The sequence below is a fragment of the Meles meles genome, chromosome 18, assembly GCF_922984935.1.
Source record: "Meles meles chromosome 18, mMelMel3.1 paternal haplotype, whole genome shotgun sequence".
Lineage (NCBI taxonomy): Eukaryota > Metazoa > Chordata > Mammalia > Carnivora > Mustelidae > Meles > Meles meles.
The window spans coordinates 25,902,634-25,921,864 of record NC_060083.1 but is presented as its reverse complement, the minus strand read 5'-3'; the positions used below and the strand labels follow the sequence as shown (position 1 = coordinate 25,921,864).

At 41.1% G+C, this 19,231-nt stretch overlaps 1 protein-coding gene across 3 annotated transcripts in view; it reads right to left on the bottom strand.

The window, feature by feature from the left end:
- Positions 1–18,024, bottom strand: part of PAFAH1B1 (platelet activating factor acetylhydrolase 1b regulatory subunit 1) — a 92,387-nt gene extending 74,363 nt beyond the window's left edge. Inside the window, exon 1 of one of the 3 annotated variants that reach the window (XM_045984929.1) lies at positions 17,641–18,024. The gene's annotated coding sequence lies outside the window, so the exon portion shown is untranslated. Of the gene's footprint in view, positions 1–8,585; positions 8,605–17,640 lie in introns of those variants that run through there. The other 2 variants (XM_045984931.1, XM_045984930.1) reach the window with 2 other exon arrangements.
- Between the last annotated feature and the right edge of the window lie 1,207 nt (positions 18,025–19,231).

Below are 19,231 nucleotides of genomic sequence, written 5' to 3'. Positions count from 1 at the left end.
ACTGTGACGTTAAATAAATAAATAAAATAAAATAAAATAAAATAAAAACCTACAGTATAATCATATATGATAAACTATACAACAAAATAAACTAGATCTATATATATTAGCAATACATCTAGAAAACATCTTGTTAGGTTAAAAAAACAATTCGTAGAGTAACATACAGTAACCTTCATATAAATTGTAAGCATTATTTTTTTTTAAGATTTTTTTTTTTTGACACAGAGAGAGAGAGCACAATTAGGCAGAGAGGTGTGGAGTGGGGGTGGGGGTGGGGAAAGCAGGCTCCATACTGAGCAGAGAGCCCGATGCGGGCCTTGATCAGAGGACCCATAATCCCAGAATCATGACCTGAGCAGAAGGCAGAGGCTTAACTCACCGAGCCACCCAGGCGCCCTGTAAGCATTTTTTTTTTTTTTAAAGATTCCATTCATCTATTTGAGATAAAAAAGAGAGAGAGGGACAAGCAGACTCCCCACTGACTAGGAGCCTAACATGGTGGCTTGATCCCAGGACACCAAGATCACAACCCCAGCCAAAGTCTGACGCTTAACTAACTGAGCCACCCAGGTGCCCTATAAGCATTATTTTTGTTTTCTTTTGTTTAAATATTTTATTTACTTGAGAGAAAGCACAGAGAAGGTGGAGGGACAAAGGGAAAGGGAGAAGCAGGTTTCCTGAGTAGGGAGCCCCATGAGGGGCTGGATCCCAGGAGACACTTAACCTTAATGAAATGAGCCACCCAGGTGCCTCCGCTTTAAGCATTCTTACACACAGTTTATAATTGTATAAACTATGTATGTACGTATTATACATATATACTTTACTGTTGTAGTATAAGAACAACAAAAGGATATATACAAACTTTAAGAGGAACTTTACCTTCCCAGTGAGGGAAACAGGATTAGAGGTATAAAAGGGACATAAACTATAAGAACGGGTTATTTCTTGAACTACAGCAAATATGACAAAATGTTAACACCTGTCAATTCTGGTAATAGTTTACATGGATATTTTTTTCCTTACTCAAAGTACTTTTCCTGCATGTTTTTAAGCACGTTCCATACTTAAATAACAAAACTGGAAATATGTAAAATTTTAAAAAAGATTTCTTCTGAGTATAGGTCCCACCATAGGGCCTCCGACAACAAGTTGATTATGTAAATGGTATGAAAGCACTGAAGGAATAAATCCTTTACTTTTGATGTCCTGTAGAATTTTGGAGTCAAATAGTGGAGATTCAAATACCAACCTAGCCATTTAAAACTGTGACCTTGGGCAAATTTTCCAATTTCCTAAGCCTATTTGCCCATTTATAAAGGGAGCTCTACCACCCACCCACCCCAAATAGTTGTGGTGAAACTTAGTGAGATAATCAGCGTTAAGGACCTGTCTGCCATTTTACTTCCCTTAACAGAGCTCAGGAATAATGAGGACAGAGATAATAATTTCAATTCGAAAAATGGCAATATGGCATAGTACCTTTTGCACTTTTACATATATAAGCACAGTAAAAAGAGAAGTTGTTCGCCTAGTGTCCAAAGTCAAGACAAATCAGTTTTGCCATCACGAGATGGCAGAAAGTAAAGGTGGACTGCCCTATCACCATCATCAACTCATCTTAATCATCTCCACCATCATCATAATAACAATGACACACATTTACTGAATGTTTAGTGAGTGCCAGGTACTGTTCTAGGCTCTTCAAATGCATTAACTCATTTGATACATAACATAAAATCTGATGTAAGCTAGAACAGAGAAAAAGTAACAGATACCGTAAGATTATGAACTGAAAGGAGAAGAAAATCTCTTTCAGGTGACAAAAATTGGGAAAGTTGCCTGGAAAAGGAAAATCTGGTATGCAGATTCTAAAGACTCACAGTTCAGGGTACACACAGAGGAACAGGAAGTATCTTCATAAGGCTGAATTACAGGATACATGGCAGGAAGTAAGAAAAAGGATGAAAAGATGAGCCAGGACACAAGAAAAGTCCTTGAGTGCCTAATTAGGATTAAGCTGGTATCTATTAAATAGCATGTTTCCAGCAATGTATCATTTGCATTTTTGTGTATTGCTCATTAAAGACAGTAAAAAGCTGATTTTTGACACAGTGACTTCAGAACTGTGGTTCAGGAAAATTAATCTGGCTGCTTTATGTAATATCTGACATAATTCCTCTTATTCTCTCCTATGGCTAACACCCAGTTTCCCAATTTTACCCAGACACCTAAGCTACAAATCTGAGATGTCTTCTAATACTTCCCTCTCCCCATCACACTACTCATTCACAAGTCTACCCCCTAAAACTTTCATCAGCAACATTCGTGGTTATGATCTTATTTCAAGCACTAATCATTCTTTCCTGAAAAAGTCTCCCGACCTTCAAACTCCAATCTTTATCCCTCACTGCCACCCATTATAAACAATCTAAAATACACATCTGGGGGCACCTGGGTGGCTCAGTGGGTTAAAGCCACTGCGTCGGCTCAGGTCATGATCTCAGGGTCCTGGGATCGAGCCCCGCATGGGGCTCTCTGCTCAGCAGGGAGCCTGCTTCCTCCTCTCTCTCTGCCTGCCTCTCTGCCTACTTGTGATCTCTGTCAAATAAATAAATAAAATCTTTAAAAAAAATAAAATACACATCTGATCATAATGCTCATCTTTATTTGGAACTGTTTGTTGACTTCCAAATTGCCTACTATATATATATATATATATATATATATATATAAAGAGAGAGAGAACATAATTTACAAAGTCTATCAGTCTGGCTCATATGTACCTTTATAGTCTCACAGCCATACAAACCCTACAAATCCCCTCTGCCGAACTACTTTCCAGCATACACCTTAATAGTTTTTCATGCTTTTGTAGCTGTGTATGTTGCTGTTCCCTCTACTTAAAATAACCTTCCCCCATGTCCACTCCAATTATTCATTTAAGAGTCTGTTTAAATAACATCCTTCTCAACTGTCTTTAGTGGGGGAGATCTGGTGGACCTGCAATAGCCTAGGTGACAGATATCATACACAATGTATACCACAGGACCCAGATTTTAAATACTACATAAGGAAGGACGGAAAAAAAAACCCACAAACTATATAAGGACACTGAATTTCCTATCCATTTAATTATATTACTAAGAATCCAGAGAAAATTCAAATCCAAAAGTTCTATTTTCAGTCAAGTTCCCCCCCCTTTATAAAACCTTTTGAATGGTAAAACAAGAAAAAAAAAATCGTAACAGCTGACAAATCCTTACACTTGAAACTAATATAACACTGCATGTTAACAATACTGGAATTAATAATAAAAATAATAATAATAATAAAATAGCCCCCTAGAAATAGTGAGGGAAGCAGGGAGCTGAGATTTACCTAAAAAATGAATAAGTGATTAAATATTCTGGCTATTAAAGGTTATTGCCATATTTTCATAAACAACTGCACATAACAGAATTAACAAATTTTAATGTTTCTAATGACTGAACAGTCACTTCAAAATTTTAAAATATTACACCATGGTGCTAGTTATTATCTTTATAATCACAAATCTCAACATGAAGATATAACATAAAAAACACATAACAAAATTATTATTCAAGCTTTCTGGCTCTTTAGAATTGACCTAAATAAGTATTCTGCCTAACAGTATAACCTTAAAGAGAAATTTCTCTCTACCTAGGAAAAAAAAAACAGCCTATTAATTTAGAGAAATTTAAAAGTATCTTAGGTCATTAGTTCTCATTTTTATGGAAGCATCACAATATACCCCCAAAGCTTCAAACACCACTAGCACAGAGAATATCTAAAATCCAAAGTACTGGGGCACCTGGGTGGCTCAGTGGGTTAAGCCGCTGCTTGCGGCTCAGGTCATGATCTCAGGGTCCTGGGATCGAGTCCCGCATCGGGCTCTCTGCTCAGCAGGGAGCCTGCTTCCCTCTCTCTCTCTCTGCCTGCCTCTCTGTCTACTTGTGATCTCTCTCTGTCAAATAAATAAATAAAATCTTTAAAAAAAAAAAAATAAAATAAAATAAAATCCAAAGTACTTTTAAAAGTATTGCTTTAGGGGCACCTGGGTGGCTCAGTGGGTTAAAGCCTCTGCCTTCGGCTCAGGTCATGATCCCAGGCTCCTGGGATCGAGCCCCACATCGGGCTCTCTGCTCCATGGGGAGCCTGCTTCCTCCTCTCTCTCTGCCTGCCTCTCTGCCTAGTTGTGATTTCTCTCTGTCAAATAAATAAAATATTTAAAAAAAAAAAAAAGTATTGCTTTAGAAATGTTAGAAATAAAACTTTATGTGGTAGTCAACCTTGACTCTTTATTCCTCTATAACCAATTATTTTGATCTACCAAGTTTACCTCCTTATCATTTGTTCGATTATTCTCCTTTTGTCTATCCTTACCACCATCATTTCTCACTTGGACTAATTTCAACAGGTCTGTCAAAATCCATTCTTGGCCTGTTAACATTTATCCTCTACATAGCTTGCAAAGCCGCCTATTTAAGATACAATCTGGACCATATCACTATTCTCCTTAAAAACAAAACCTTCATCCGCTCCCTATTTTTTTTAATTTAATTTATTTATTTGATAGGCAATGATCACAAGTAGGCAGAGAGGCAGGCAGAGAGAGAGAGAGAGAGGAGGAAGCAGGCTCCCCACAGAGCAGAGAGCCCGATGTGGGGCTCGATCCCAGGACCCTGGGATCATGACCTGAGCTGAAGGCAGAGGCTTTAACCCACTGAGCCACCCAGGCGCCCCCGCTCCCTATTTTTTATTTACTTAATATTTATATAACACTTACTATATGCTAGCCACTGCTTTAGGTGTTTTTTTTTTTTTAAGATTTTATTTATACATTTGACAGACAGAGATCACAAGTAGGCAGAGAGGCAGAGAGAGAGAGAGAGAGAGAGAGAGAGAGAGAGGAGGAAGCAGGCTCCCTGCCAAGCAGAGAGCCCGATGCGGGGCTCGATCCCAGGACCCTGGTATCATGACCTGAGGGAAAGGCAGAGGCTTTAACCCACTGAGCCACCCAGGCGCCCCTGCTTTAGGTGTTTTACAAGTGTTCATTTACTCCTCACAACGGCTTATGAGAACTTAACTAGTCTTTATAGTGTGCACGTGTGTATACACACACGTGTGTAAAATATAGATAACACAGTTATGTAAGCAGCAGAGCTAAAAGCTGAACTCAGCACCTGGGCTCCATAGTTGGGGCTCTTAATCACTCAACCATGCTGCCTCCCTACTTCCTAAAGTCTACCTGCTTTAAAATAGTTCATATGGCCCTTGATGAGTATCTGGTGGTCCCTGCCCACATTTCAAGTGTCATTTCTAATCAAGTCCCACTTTGCTCACACTCCAGTAACACTGAGCATCATGTAATGTAGTGTCAAGTCTTCCTTCTCCCCACTTTATGACCTTTATGATTCTACTTCTGCTGTCCCCAGTTTGGAGCACCTTCTAGTACTTCAGCATGGTTCCTACAACAGACTGCACTGAATACATCCCAATGACAGAATCAATTTTTTAATGCTTCATAAGGTTAGTGAACAATAAAAAACAAAAATTTCCTATTTTAATTACACTGGCAGATATATGAAACAAAAACACCAAATGTTTCAGGACTCAAGTCTCCCGTACACCTAACTGGTTATCCAGTTAAAACACAGACAGGGTGCCTGGGTGGCTCAGTTGGTTAAGCAACTGCCTGCAGCTCAGGTCACGATCCTGGAGTCCCAGGATCGAGTCCCGCATCGGGCTCCCAGATCCACTGGGAGTCTGCTTCTCCCTCTGACCTTCTCCCCTCTTATGCACTCTTTCTCTCAAAAAATAAACAAACACACACACACACACAAACAACAATAACCAAAAAACCTTCCCCAACCTTGGTCCTCCTTCAACTCTTTCTTAAGTCTATGATGGAGCCTGGAAATTTACATTTTTAACAGATAAAAACCTACATCTGATAAGGATTAACACCCTGCTTCAAAGGCCAGATCAAGGTAATCAGACCAGATCAACTCCTCTACACTAACTCATGACCCCAGCCATACTGAACTACTTGGAACTTTCCTCACCAAACAAAGGTGTACTCATGAGACTGGGAACTAATCATTTTCTCTGCCTGGAACCCCAAACAATATGAAAGGATTTCTTTTAAAATGTTCAGCACCTTTGTGAAGACTTCTTTGAACAGTATGGGCCCTCATCACATGAAGTACATATTTTGATTATAGCAGTGCTATGCTACCTTTGCATAACTTAATATGCAAAGGTAGCATACCTTCAAGGGCAGGGAATGACAATCATGTCTGTATACTCTGTACTTGAGATATAAATTTGTTAAAAAATGTTTGCTGGAAAGTTTGATGAAAATTTATTTTTTTAAAAGATTTGTTTTTAGGGGCGCCTGGGTGGCTCAGTGGGTTGAGCCGCTGCCTTCAGCTCAGGTCATGATCTCGGGGTCCTGGGATCGAGCCCCGCATCGGGCTCTCTGCTCGGCGGGAAGCCTGCTTCCTCCTCTCTCTCTCTCTGCCTGCCTCTCTGCCTACTTGTGATCTCCCTCTGTGTGTCAAAAAAAAAAAAAAAAAAAAAAAAAGATTTGTTTTTAGAGAGAAAAAGTGAGAGTGCAAAGGGAGAGGGAGAGAAAGAATCCCAAAGAGACCGCCACTGAGCATGGAGCCCATGGCAAGGCTCCATCCCACCACCCTAAGATCATGACCTGGGGTCAAAATCAAGAGTCAAAGACACTTAACTGACTGAGCCACCCAGGTACCCCAAAAAACAAAACAAAACAAAAAACTGATGAACATTTAGAAGAGAAATGTATGTAATGGTGTTGAATGTTTTTTTTTTTTCTTTTTCAAAGATTTTATTTATTTATTTATTTGACAGAGAAAGATCACAAGTAGGCAGAGAGGCAGGCAGAGAGAGTGAGAGGGAAGCAGGCTCCCTGCCGAGCAGAGAGCCCGATGCGGGACTCAATCCCAGGACCCTGAGATCATGACCTGAGCCGAAGGCAGTGGCTTAAACCATTGAGCCACCCAGGCGCCCCTGTTTTTTTAATTTTTATTTATTTTTAATTTTTATTTCTTTATTTCTTTAAATAGGCTCCATGCCCAGCATGGAGCCCAATGTGTGGCTTGAACTCATAACCCTAACATCAAGACCTGAGCTGAGATCAAGAGCCTGAACCACCAGGCACCCCATGAGCTTGTGGTTTTTGTTTTTTGGTTTTTTTTTTTTTTTAAGTAGAAACCTAACACAAATCTCTGTACAAGTGTTACAGTGGAAGGGCAAGATATAAAAAGAACTGTAGGGCGCCTGGGCGGCTAAACCACTGAGCCGCTGCCTTCGGCTCGGGTCATGATCTCAGGGTCCTGGGATCGAGTCCCGCGTCGGGCTCTCTGCTCGGCGGGGAGCCTGCTTCCCTCTCACTCTCTCTGTCTGCCTCTCTGCTTACTTGTGATCTCTCTCTGTTAAATAAATAAATAAATAAATCTTTAAAAAAAAAAAAAAAAGAACTGTAGTAACGGCAATTCTCAAAAATAATCCTACTCTCAAATTATAAATTCTCCTTAATGTAAAATAAATCTTTCAGGACATAGATCTACCAGTTCTGTTTTGAAAATAAGAGTTTAATCAGTCAAAATGTTTTGTTTCCTGCTGTACTATTTAAAACTTATTATTTGGTGTATTCAAATACTAGTAAAGAATCAATGACTAAGATACCCTATTTGCTTTGCTTCTCAGATCACAACAGTCTCCCTCTAAACAAGCCAAAATGGGGAAATGGAGAGCTCTTCCCTAAAATCCCAACACTGGGGCACCTGGGTGGCTCTGTAGATTAAAGCCTCTGCCTTCAGCCCAGGTCACGGTCCCAGGGTCCTGGGATCCAGCCCCACATCGGGCTCTCTACTCAGCAGGGAGCCGGCTTCCCCTCCTCTCTCTCTGGCTGCCTCTCTGCCTACCTGTGATCTCTGTCTGTCAAATAAACAAATAAAATCTTAAAATAAAATAAAATAAAATAAAATCCCAACACTGAATTTTACTCTTAGAATAATTTCTAAAGGGATATATAATTCACTTAAATACATTTCTTCAAAAGCTTTCCTTGATCTTCGGTTTCCAAATTATAGTCACAACATAAGGATCTTAAATATCCTAAACAAAATTTTTCTGATAGTCAAAAATGTAAATTGCTTTAATAAATGGGAGAGAGATGAATCTGTTTTACAAAAAACTCCAATTAACATGTGTAAACACTGCCCCCCTCCCCCAACACTGAACTTGACTAGCTTCCAAAGGGTAAAGTAGGGGAAAGAAAAAACAGTAACTTTAGGGTATAGAGAAAACTGGAACATACTGTGTAAACTAAATGATGAAGGTTAACACCACCAGTGATATTTTGTGTGTATCATATAGCCCTAGATGATAGGATGAGAAGTGCACTTCACCTCTGTGATATTTTCCCAAAACCCTTCAAACCAGTCTACTGAAAAAAAAAAAACCAAACAAACAAACAAAAAAACACCACACAAATCCAGTTTGAGAGACATTTTACTGGATACCTGATGAGTACTACTCAAGAATCTCAGGGTCGGGAGCCTGGGTGGCTCAGTCGTTAAGCCTCTGCCTTCAGCTCAAGGTCATGTTCCCAGGTTCCTGGGATCAAGCCCCGCATCAGGCTCCCTGCTCAGTGGGGATACTGCTTCTCCCTCGCCCACTCCCCCTGCTTGTGTTCCTTCTCTTGCTGTGTCTCTCTGTCAAATAAATAAAATCTAAAAAGGAAAAAAAAAAAAGACTGTCAGGGTAATGAAAAACAAGGAACCAACAAGAAACTGTCACAAACCAGAGAAGACTACAGAGGTATAACCAAATGTAATATGGTACCCTGGGATGGATCTAGAACAGAAAGAGGACATTAACGGAAAAACTAGTCAAATACAGATAATGACTGGAGTATAGCTAACAGTAAATACCAAGACAGACAAATGTATCTCAAAAATATAAGATGTTAACAATGGCAAAAATTGGGTTCAGGGTGTATGTACTCTGAACTACCTTTACAACTTGTCTGTTAAATCGAAATGATTCCAAAATAAAAACTTATTAAAAAAAAAAGGAAAATGTGGATTTATTTAAACTAGTAATATTTAAAAGTATAAAAATGTTCTGATTGTTAAAATAAAGATGTAAACCATACATTACAGTTTAAATAAAATGCTTATTTGCAACATACTTTTACATTAAAACAATGAATTATTCAATTTGGCACTGATTTACATCTTTGCCTATTAAAAAAAATTCGAGGAGGGGCGCCTGGGTGGCTCAGTGGGCTAAAGCCTCTGCTTTCGGCTCAGGTCATGATCTCAGGGTAGTGAGATCAAGCCTGCCTGCATCAGGCTCCAATCTCTGTGTGGAGTCAGCTTCAGATTCTCTCTCCCTCTCCCTCTGCACACGCCTCTCTAAATAAATAAATAAAGTCTTTTAAAAAAAAACAAACCCCAACTCTGAAGAGATCACTGGTTTCAGATACACATAATGGATACGCCCCCCTCCCCCCAACGGGGAGGATTCCTAATTCTTTTTTTTTTTTTTTTAAGATTTTATTTATTTGGGGCGCCTGGGTGGCTCAGTGTTAAAGCCTCTGCCTTCAGTCAGGTCATGATCCCAGGGTCCTGGGATCGAGCCCTGCATTGGGCTCCCTGCTCAGCAGGGAGCCTGCTTCCTCCTCTCTCTCTGCCTGCCTCTCTGCCTACTTGTGATCTCTGTTGAATAAATAAATAAAATCTTAAAAAAAAAAAGATTTTTGGGCGCCTGGGTGGCTCAGTGGGTTAAGCCGCTGCCTTCAGCTCAGGTCATGATCTCGGGGTCCTGGGATCGAGTCCCACATCGGGCTCTCTGCTCAGCGGAGAGCCTGCTTCCCTTCCTCTCTCTCTGCCTGCCTCTCTTGTGATTTCTCTCTGTCAAATAAATAAATCTTAAAAAAAAAAAAATGAAAAAAAAAAAAAAAAAGATTTTATTTATTTATTTGCCAATGACACAGCAAAAGAGGAGACGCAAGCAGGGGGAGTGGGAGAGGGAGAAGCAGGTTTCCCTGCCAAGCAGGTGCCCCCTTAATACTAATCCTTAAAAAATACACTTAAGGGGTACCTAGGTTGGGCAGCTAAGTGTCTTTTTGGCTCAGGTCATGATCTCAGGGTCCTGGGATCAACCGTGGCATCAGGCGCTCTGCTCAGTGGGAGTCTGCTTGGGATTCTCTCTTCTCCCTCCGTCCCTCCCCCCCATACACCCCTCTCTCTCTCTCTAAAATAAATCTTTAAAAAAAAATATATATATATACTTAAATATTTTTAAAACTACTCTATTAAGGGGCACCTGGATGGCTCAGTTGGTTAAGCGTGACTTTGGCTCAGGTCATGATTTCAGGGCCCTGAGATCAACCTGGCAACCAGCTCCCCGCTCAGCAGGGAGTCTGCTTGTCCCTCTGCCCCTCCCCCCACTCCATGGTGGGGGGCACGATGTGCGCGCGAGCACGCTCGCTCTCTCAAATCAATAAAATCTTTTTTAAAAAACCACTATGTTAATATAGTAATGACTATCTGATTAAACTGTACGTTAAATTCTCCTTTAAAAAATCTTTTAACAGGGCACCTGGGTGGCTCAGTGGGTTAAGCCTCTGCGTTTAGCTCAGGTCATGATCCTGGGGTCCCAGGATCCAGCCCCGCATCGGGCTCTCTGCTCAGCAGGGAGCCTGCTTCCTCCTCTCTCTCTGCCTGCCTCTCTGCCAACTTGAGATCTCTGTCTGTCAAATAAATAAATAAAATCTTTAACAAAAAATCTTTAACAAAAAAAAAAACATTTACTGAAGGATTTACAGGACATTCATCATTCAGTAGTAGCCATTATTCTCTGAATTAGATACTACCAACATTATCCATTTAAAGATAAGGAAGCTGAAGCTTCTGCTCAAAGAACATAGTGGGCAAATTGTGGAATTAGGACTACTAAAGTAGTCATATATGGTTTTAGTCAATAGCTTAATTTGTTTTCTGTGATAATGCTGAATGTGTAACTCTCCTGCTTAAAAAATAAAAATTAGCAACAAAAAAAACAAATAATCAATAAAACTGACTCATCTTCACCTTCCCTTCTTTGGCAGTCAGCGTATTTTTTTCTTCAAATTTTTATTTTATTTACTCATTTAAGTAATCTCTACAACCCAATGTGGGGCTCAAACTCATGACACCAAAATCAAGATTCACACACTCTTCTAACTGAGCCAGCAAGGCTCCTGCAGTCAGCATATTTTTGATAAAATAAAAACAAATACAAAAAGATGAATAAAATATGCCTTAAGCATACAGAGCACTAATAAACATGAAATTTTGTATGCCTTTACAAATTAAAGACCTTGAAAATTTCCCAGATTCTTAATTTCACTGTTACCAAACGACAGTCTCTCTGAAAATTTTTTAACTTTTTAAAAAAAATTTTATTTATTTAGGGGTGCCTCGGTGGCTCAGTGGGTTAAAGCCTCTGCCTTCGGCTCAGGTCATAATCCCAGGGTCCTGGGATTGAGTCCCACATCGGGCTCTCTGCTCTGTGGGGAGCCTGCTTCCTCCTCTCTCTCTGCCTACTTGTGATCTCTGTATGTCAAATAAATAAAATCTTTTTTTAAAATTTTCTTTATTTATTTGACAGAGAGAGAGAAAAATCCCAAGTAGGCAGAGCAGCAGGCAGAGAGAGAGGGGGAAGCAGGCTCCCCACTGAGCAGAGAGTCCACTGTGCTCAATCTCAGACCCTGAGATCATGACCTGAGCTGAGGACAGAGGTTTAACCCACTGAGCCACCCAAGGGCCCCTCTCTGAAAATTTGTTAACAGCCTTAGTTAACTGTCAATAATTCTTTTTTTTTTTAAGATTTTATTTATTTATTTGACAGAGATCATAAGCAGGCAGAGAAAGAGGAGAAAACAGGCTCCCCGTGGAGCAGAGAGCCCCATGTGGGGCTCTATCCTAGGACCCTGGGATCATGACCCCAGCTGAAGGCAGAGGCTTATAACCCACTGAGCCACCCAAGTGCCCCAACTGTCAATAATTCTTGACAACACGTTAAGAGCTCAAAGAACAGATAATCACAATGAGAAATAAAAGAAATAATTACAAGATGCAAATGTAATGCATCCAGGTGGATTAATTCACTTCTTATGGATGAGAATTTTGTGACCCTGATGCAAGTATGTGAGCAGTGTGACCCTATTCCCTCAAACAACATAAAATCTCTTTAAAGGAAGTATGAACACTTCCGCCTTCACCTCAATTCCTGAAAGATCACTGGAAGTCAGCTATTACAAAGAACTATAGTATAGCACATTTCCTTTCACATAACCCTGGATTCAATCTATTACAACAAGTATTTATTTACTTACCAATACTACTTAGGCACATTTACTTAAATATTAATATTTAATATTAATCTATTAACACTTGCTTATTAATACTACCAGCATGTACGCAACAAGTATTTATTTACTTAATAATACTACTGTAAAGCAGTATTAGGAACTCTCTGGGAGTTCCTACTCAAATGCCCAACACCTTATGCAAGCAAAACAGCTAACAATACAGGACTGTATGTTAGTAAATGCCAATTTAAATGATACAGGCAATAAATGCTCATGGATTTTCACCATTTTAGAAAAGAAATTCACAAACACAATAGTAGTCATAAAAAGGGTCCGTTTTTGTCAAAAGAATGAGGAATCATGCAAGGCAATACCTAAGTGGTTTAACGCCTGTATTTACTTCAATCTAGCTGCTACCCCAACGTATCACAACATATGACCTCAGGGAAAGACAGTCTCTAAATTTTAATTTTGTCATTCATAAAAATACCAATCTGCCCCAAAAAGCAGCAGAACAAATGAAAATGAATACCAAGTTCAATGTATTTACAAAGTTCCAGGGAAATGTTTATGACAATGTTAAATGACAGTAACTTTAGAGGATACCTTTCCAGAAGTATCCTTAATGCACAGACCAATCCTACCTAAGAATGTATCAACCAAAAGCCACCATCTTTTAAAGAAAAAACAATAAATCAAAATAATAAGCACTTATGATGTCTGCATCCACTGAGTATAAGCATTTCACAAATACCAATTAAATCTAACTGCCATGGCAAGGTTAAAAATTACACAATACTAGTTCAGACACACAAACCAAGATTCTATTGAAATAACTACCTGAAAATGTCATGGCAAACTAGCAACAAAGCTAAAACAATCCAAAATGCCTTAATTTAAGCAGCTGATTATTAGGCTCATATTAAAGCATCTTTCTTCAGAAAGTACAGATATCTCAAAACGCTTGGCCTTTAGCAACTAAGAATCACTCAACAGCTAAACATCTTCAGGAGAACAGGTTTTCACCTTTTTTTTTCCTTTATCTTTTCAGAACTCATTGCATACCATGTTTTATTTTATTTTATTTTTTTTAAAAGATTTTATTTATTTATTTGACAGAGAGAAATCACAAGAGAGGCAGGCAGAGAGAGAGGAAGGGAAGCAGGCTCTCCGCTGAGCAGAGAGCCCGATGTGGGACTCGATCCCAGGATCCTGAGATCATGACCTGAGCTGAAGGCAGCGGCTTAACCCACTGAGCCACCCAGGCGCCCCCATGTTTTATTTTAAATAAAGCAACATTTTAAGTAAAAACAAAACAATTACAGTCCTACTGTAGAAGACTTAAGAACAGTGACAAAGAATTTCCACTTCACATTTAACTATTTCTCTCTTTCCAACATACATGAAAACAGGTTACCTGTCACAATGAAGTATTTCCAAAACAGAGACTTAGAAGCAAATTAAAAAAATCTCTTTTAGGACCACAGCAGACATGGCCAGCTCAGTTTAAAACCAACTGAGCCTTATGTCCCTTTGGCAAAAGAGTATGTGACTCACTACTATAGAACTCAATGGAAAGAATTGGAAAATTCATTCTTTTTTTTTTTTTTTTAAAGATTTTATTTATTTATTTGACAGAGAGAGATCACAAGTAGGCAGAGAGATCACAAGTAGGCAGAGAGGCAGGCAGAGAGAGTGAGAGGGAAGCAGGCTCCCTGCCAAGCAGAGAGCCCGATGTGGGACTCGATCCCAGGACCCTGAGATCATGACCCGAGCCGAAGGCAGCGGCTTAAACCACTGAGCCACCCAGGCGCCCTGGAAAATTCATTCTGATTGCCCTAAGATTTCCTTTGAGTTTGTTTTTTAAAGACACCTCCATATTAACATTGTCAACTTCCATAGTTTCTACAGCTTGCTTTTAAAGATGATAAGTTGTAAGTAAGATGAGCCATATGAAAACAAAAAGTAAGGTCCTATTTTTTTCTTGAGTACCTAAAATATGAACCACAAGGTGTATATATGCAAATTATGTATAATACATATTGGCATTCATATTATTTAATATATAAAAGAGAAACATTTACATTGAAAAAATGAAAGAGACAATGAAACATGGATGTTCTAGCTAGAGAGAGAAGTTATGATACTGATTTTTTCCTTCCAGAAACATCTCCAAATTTCCAATATACTAAAATTATTTTAATTGGAAAAATGGATACCAAATAATTCTACTAAAAAAATGAAATCTATCCCAATCTCATTAAAATTTTTATAAATACAGGATTATGAAGAATTTTAAAAACTGATCTCCAAATTAAGCAAAAGATCCTGTCACGTGTATCAGAAACATCCACATATACATATTTGGAACTAAAGCTCTCTTAAATCAAATTATTTTACACTCCTGATCAATGAATAGTCTACTGAAAAAATCACCACTGTTACTGCACTTTTATACCTTAAAATAGTAAGATGGAAATATGTGACATAACATAGTCAATTACCATTCCCTACCTCACTCATTCCTCAACATATGAACCCTTCTACCTTCTAATCACATTAAAATAACAAAAGTGTGAAAATATATCACACATTGACAAACAGTCTTAAATCTCATCAAAATCACATTTACCATGTGAATCTGACATTCTTTTGAAGATATCTATTTACATGAATGCTTGATGCCAAACACTAAAGTGACCTACCCTCTCTTGTGGTAGAACCTTACAAAAGGCCCCTTTCAAGGGACAACACAAGAAGAAAACCTTTATAAATAGTCTTTAACACAAATTACCTTATCCTTTTTACTCATCTTTGATATTATTAAAAAATAAGATTTACTATTTCAATCCAAACTAAAGTAAAAGAAAACAACTATAGTATTCTCATTAAGATTTTTGCCGTATTTTAAGTTACTATTTCTTGCCAAATATTTCTGGCATTCATTAACTTACACTTACTTGACTAAAACAATAAAAAAAACATTAACACAGGTTGTATATATGTGTGTGTATGTATGTATACACAAATACAGAAAGACAATTAAGTGTCTGCTTTAGGGCAGGGACATTGCTTTTTACCCCAATCATTCAATACCCACCTTGCAAAAATGGTGGAAACTACAAACATCGGATTTTAAAATTTATTACAGAGAAATGCCTTTGTTGTAGCACCAATTAGTATCAAATAACCTTATAAAACATAAGCAGAAGAAAAATGCTATGAAAGGGCAATCTAGCATTTCACAGCTTCTGCTCTCTTACTCCACCCAGTCTCCTCAGCTCAATGGCTGTTCACAGCATCCACAAATATTAGCCCATTTTTAAAAGGGGAGGGGGTAGGTACCAAAATAGGGTTGTCTCTATCAAAATCAATACATACAGAAATATCTCATAAAAAATTGGGTTTCTTTCTCTGATTTATAAAACAAATTTAAAAATAACAGCTTCAAATTTGTTTTAAGAGATCCTCCCCTTCTGAACAATCCAAACAATGATCATTTATAATAGGACATGAAAGCATAAATCACCCTAAATACAGATTACACTTATGCTTTAATAAAAACTGCAATTTGCAATTGCCAGTTATTTTGCGAAACTGTCTTGAAAGACACCCATGAGAGATTAAAAGCTAGCTGATGTCTTAGAAGCAAATCAGAATTTTTTAAGTAAAAGCTTTTTATATATTCAATATTATATCACTGCAGACATATCCAGGCAGGAAATTTTCCTGATTAAGAAACCTTGCAGCAATCAAGCCCTGCTGCAGAAAAAAAAACAAAAACAAACAACAAAAACAAAACAACAAAAAAAATTTTTAAGCAAATACTACTGTGGCAAAAGAGGAGGGATGACATTACTGGTATGAAAGGCCCAAGCTCTCTCCTCCGCCCTAGTCTCAAGATGAAATTCACACAAAACAACCCACTTCCCAACAAAAACAGAATTACCAAAAATGGCATATATTTTTTGTTTAGCCTTTAAAACGTTATGAATCTCGAGGACTACGTGCTGAAGTAGAGGTCGGGATAACAGTAATATCTTTATTCTCTCCCGATTGCCTTGGGGGGGGGGGGGGGACCTTGGCATGACATCGCCCACTGAGAATGAAACCACAAATCTGGTTCTTCTCTTCACAAGCACAAATTCTTAACCAAAGGGTTGATGTAATTTGGACCCAAACCCCAACCCCCCCAAAAAATTTCCTGCCCTTCTCCCGGGGAGTTTCTTGCTAAGTCACTGAAGAAAGGCAGAAAAACAAATAAAGCCAAGGCACCTTGCTTGCTCTCTTATCTATAATACTGAAAACCTACTCCACTTCTCTACTGCTTAGAGAGAAAGAGAGTTAAAATTTGCCCACCAGCTCAAAGACATTTTCTATTTTTTCACCTGGGAGACTAAAGAAGGCACTGCGTTTCCTAAAGGAGTGGGGAGATTAGATGAAGGGGAATGGCTGAGGGCCTCGAAGCTGTCTTACAACGTCAAAAGGCAACTCCCGTCTCAGGAGCCAGTGGCAGAAAAGAAAAACCTGCCAGATTCGGTGGGTGGATGCTGCGGATGGTTCTGTGGGTCGGCCGCTCCTCTGGAGAGGGTGTAGAGCCTGGACCACCGCACAGAGGGACCAGGGAAGGGCTGGGCCAGCCTCCTCAGATCAACCCCATCCTAAGGACAGGTGGGGGACGGAACGCCTTAAGGCCTGTGGGTGCCAAGGCCGCGCGGAGCTGAGCGCAGTCCCCGAGCCGCCAACTCCGGGTGGGATGGGGACTGCGGAGCTCGCCTTCCGCGGCCAGGGAGAAGAGGGCCAAACCCTTTCCCCAAGATCAGAGAGCGACCTGCTCTCCACGCCCTTCCTACCCAAGAATACTTTTCTTGCTAAGTCACTGAGGGAGGAGGGCGATCTCTTCCCGGGGAGGGCCCGCGGGTGGAGTCGCGGCGTCTCCGGCACCCCCGAACCCGGGCCGGGGAGGAGGGGAGCAAGGGCAGCGCCCTCCCCGGCCTGTCCCCCCTCCTCCCGTGTCTCTCACTCAACGGCCGTCGCGGCCGCCATTTTGAGAGCGAGGAGAGAAGAAGAAGGAGGAGGAGGCGGCGGCAGGGGGAGGGGAGAATGGGAGGGAGGGGAGCGGCGCAGCCACCTCGTCAGGCCGCCCGGCCCGGCCCGCAGCCGCCCGAGCGCTGTGGAGAAAACAGAGGGGAGGGCGCAGACCCTCGCCGCCTTACCGGAGCGCTGCACCGCCGCCTCCGCAGGGCCTCTTCCGTCCTTCACTCCCATCCACCGGCGGGGGAGGGGGAGAGGGAGAGGGAAGGGAGTAAGGAGGGAGGGAGGGAAGGAGGGAGGGGGAGGATGGCGCGCTGGGCCCGGTCCCGGGGAGGGGGTGGGGAGGGGAGCAGGCGGGCTCCTCAGCCGTTCCGGGGCTCGAGCCCAAGCTTGGCGCTCGCGGTTTCTCGCGCTCGCGCCCGAGCTCTCCTCCTTCTCTTTCTCGCTCCTTGGGCCCCGGGATCGCTGCTCGTTCGCTTGCTCACTCGCTATCTCAGCCGCCGGACTCCGCCGCCGCCCCGCCGCTCCAGCTCCGTCTGTCACAGGAGCTGCCCCAACGCCCTGACGTCACCGCGCCGCCGCTGCCGCCGCCGCCGCCGCCGCCCCAAACCCGCGGGGATGAGAGAGGGGAGGGGGAGCCGGGAGCGGAGAGGGCTGCGGCGCATGCGCCGGCCTGGGCCGGGCCCTAAGCCGCGCTGCCTTCCGCTTAGCGGGCGGGCTTGCGATGCGGTTTGGCGGTACCGAGTGGCGGGCGGTCGAGTTTGCGCAGGAGGTGCGCCTTCTCGCGTTCTGCTCGCCTCTGTAACCTTGGGTTCCTTTTTCCTAGACCCGCGTCTGACGGTTCAGGGACGTCATGAATTCCGGCTCTGTTCACCTCCTCGCCCTGCTTTTGCCCACAAACAGAGCTGTCCCCGTTTCTCCCGGCCAACAGTGGGGACCCGTTGGGACCCGTGGATTGTGGGCCCCGATAGGCTTCAGAATAAAGTGGAGCTCGGGCCAAGCTACGTCCGGCATTTGGCTTTATTTCCCAGTTTGGTGGGGGCAAAGAGGAGGGAAGTATATTGGATTGGTTTGGAGAGAGGAGCTGTTGAGGTTAAAAGGCTGATGGAAAGCCCAATTGTTTCATTTTTTATTACAGATTTTTGATTTGGAGGATTCGCTTTTAGACATGATTCAGCTATTCTTTTCCTTAGTCACACACACGTTTGAGACACTTGAAGTCTCAAAACTGACCCCCAAAGAAAGACCTGGAACTTTAATCTCAGAAGGTGCTCACGCCTTCGTGTGGGTGCGTGTGTGTGTGTGTGTGTGTGTGTGTGTATTTGGTAAATTATAGGTTTATATACTAATGACAAAGAAGTCTTGCGGATTTGCAGTCTATTTATTACACACAGAGCTATTTTATTTAAAACAGGCCAGATTTATATTGCACTGTATGTTAACTAAAATTGAAAATAAAGTAAAATGGGCTTAATTTGAAGTTCTGAACCTTTCAATATGGAATAGTCCCTTAATAAAAGGTATCTAGTGTGATTATCTATTAAGTTTATATTGTCCAAGGAAACTCGTTTCCTAAAATATAGGTTTAGGCTTATGTTTATTTATCTTATTAATTCCCTTTATGTAGGTAAATGCATACACTGACTTTGAGAAGCAGCTGGGTTAATGTAAGAGAGAACTTGGGCATGAATCCTGGATCAGCCATTTACTGGAAGTGCAACCTTGGCTAAATTACTCTCTGGCCTAGGTTTCTCTATAAAACAGACCTAATAA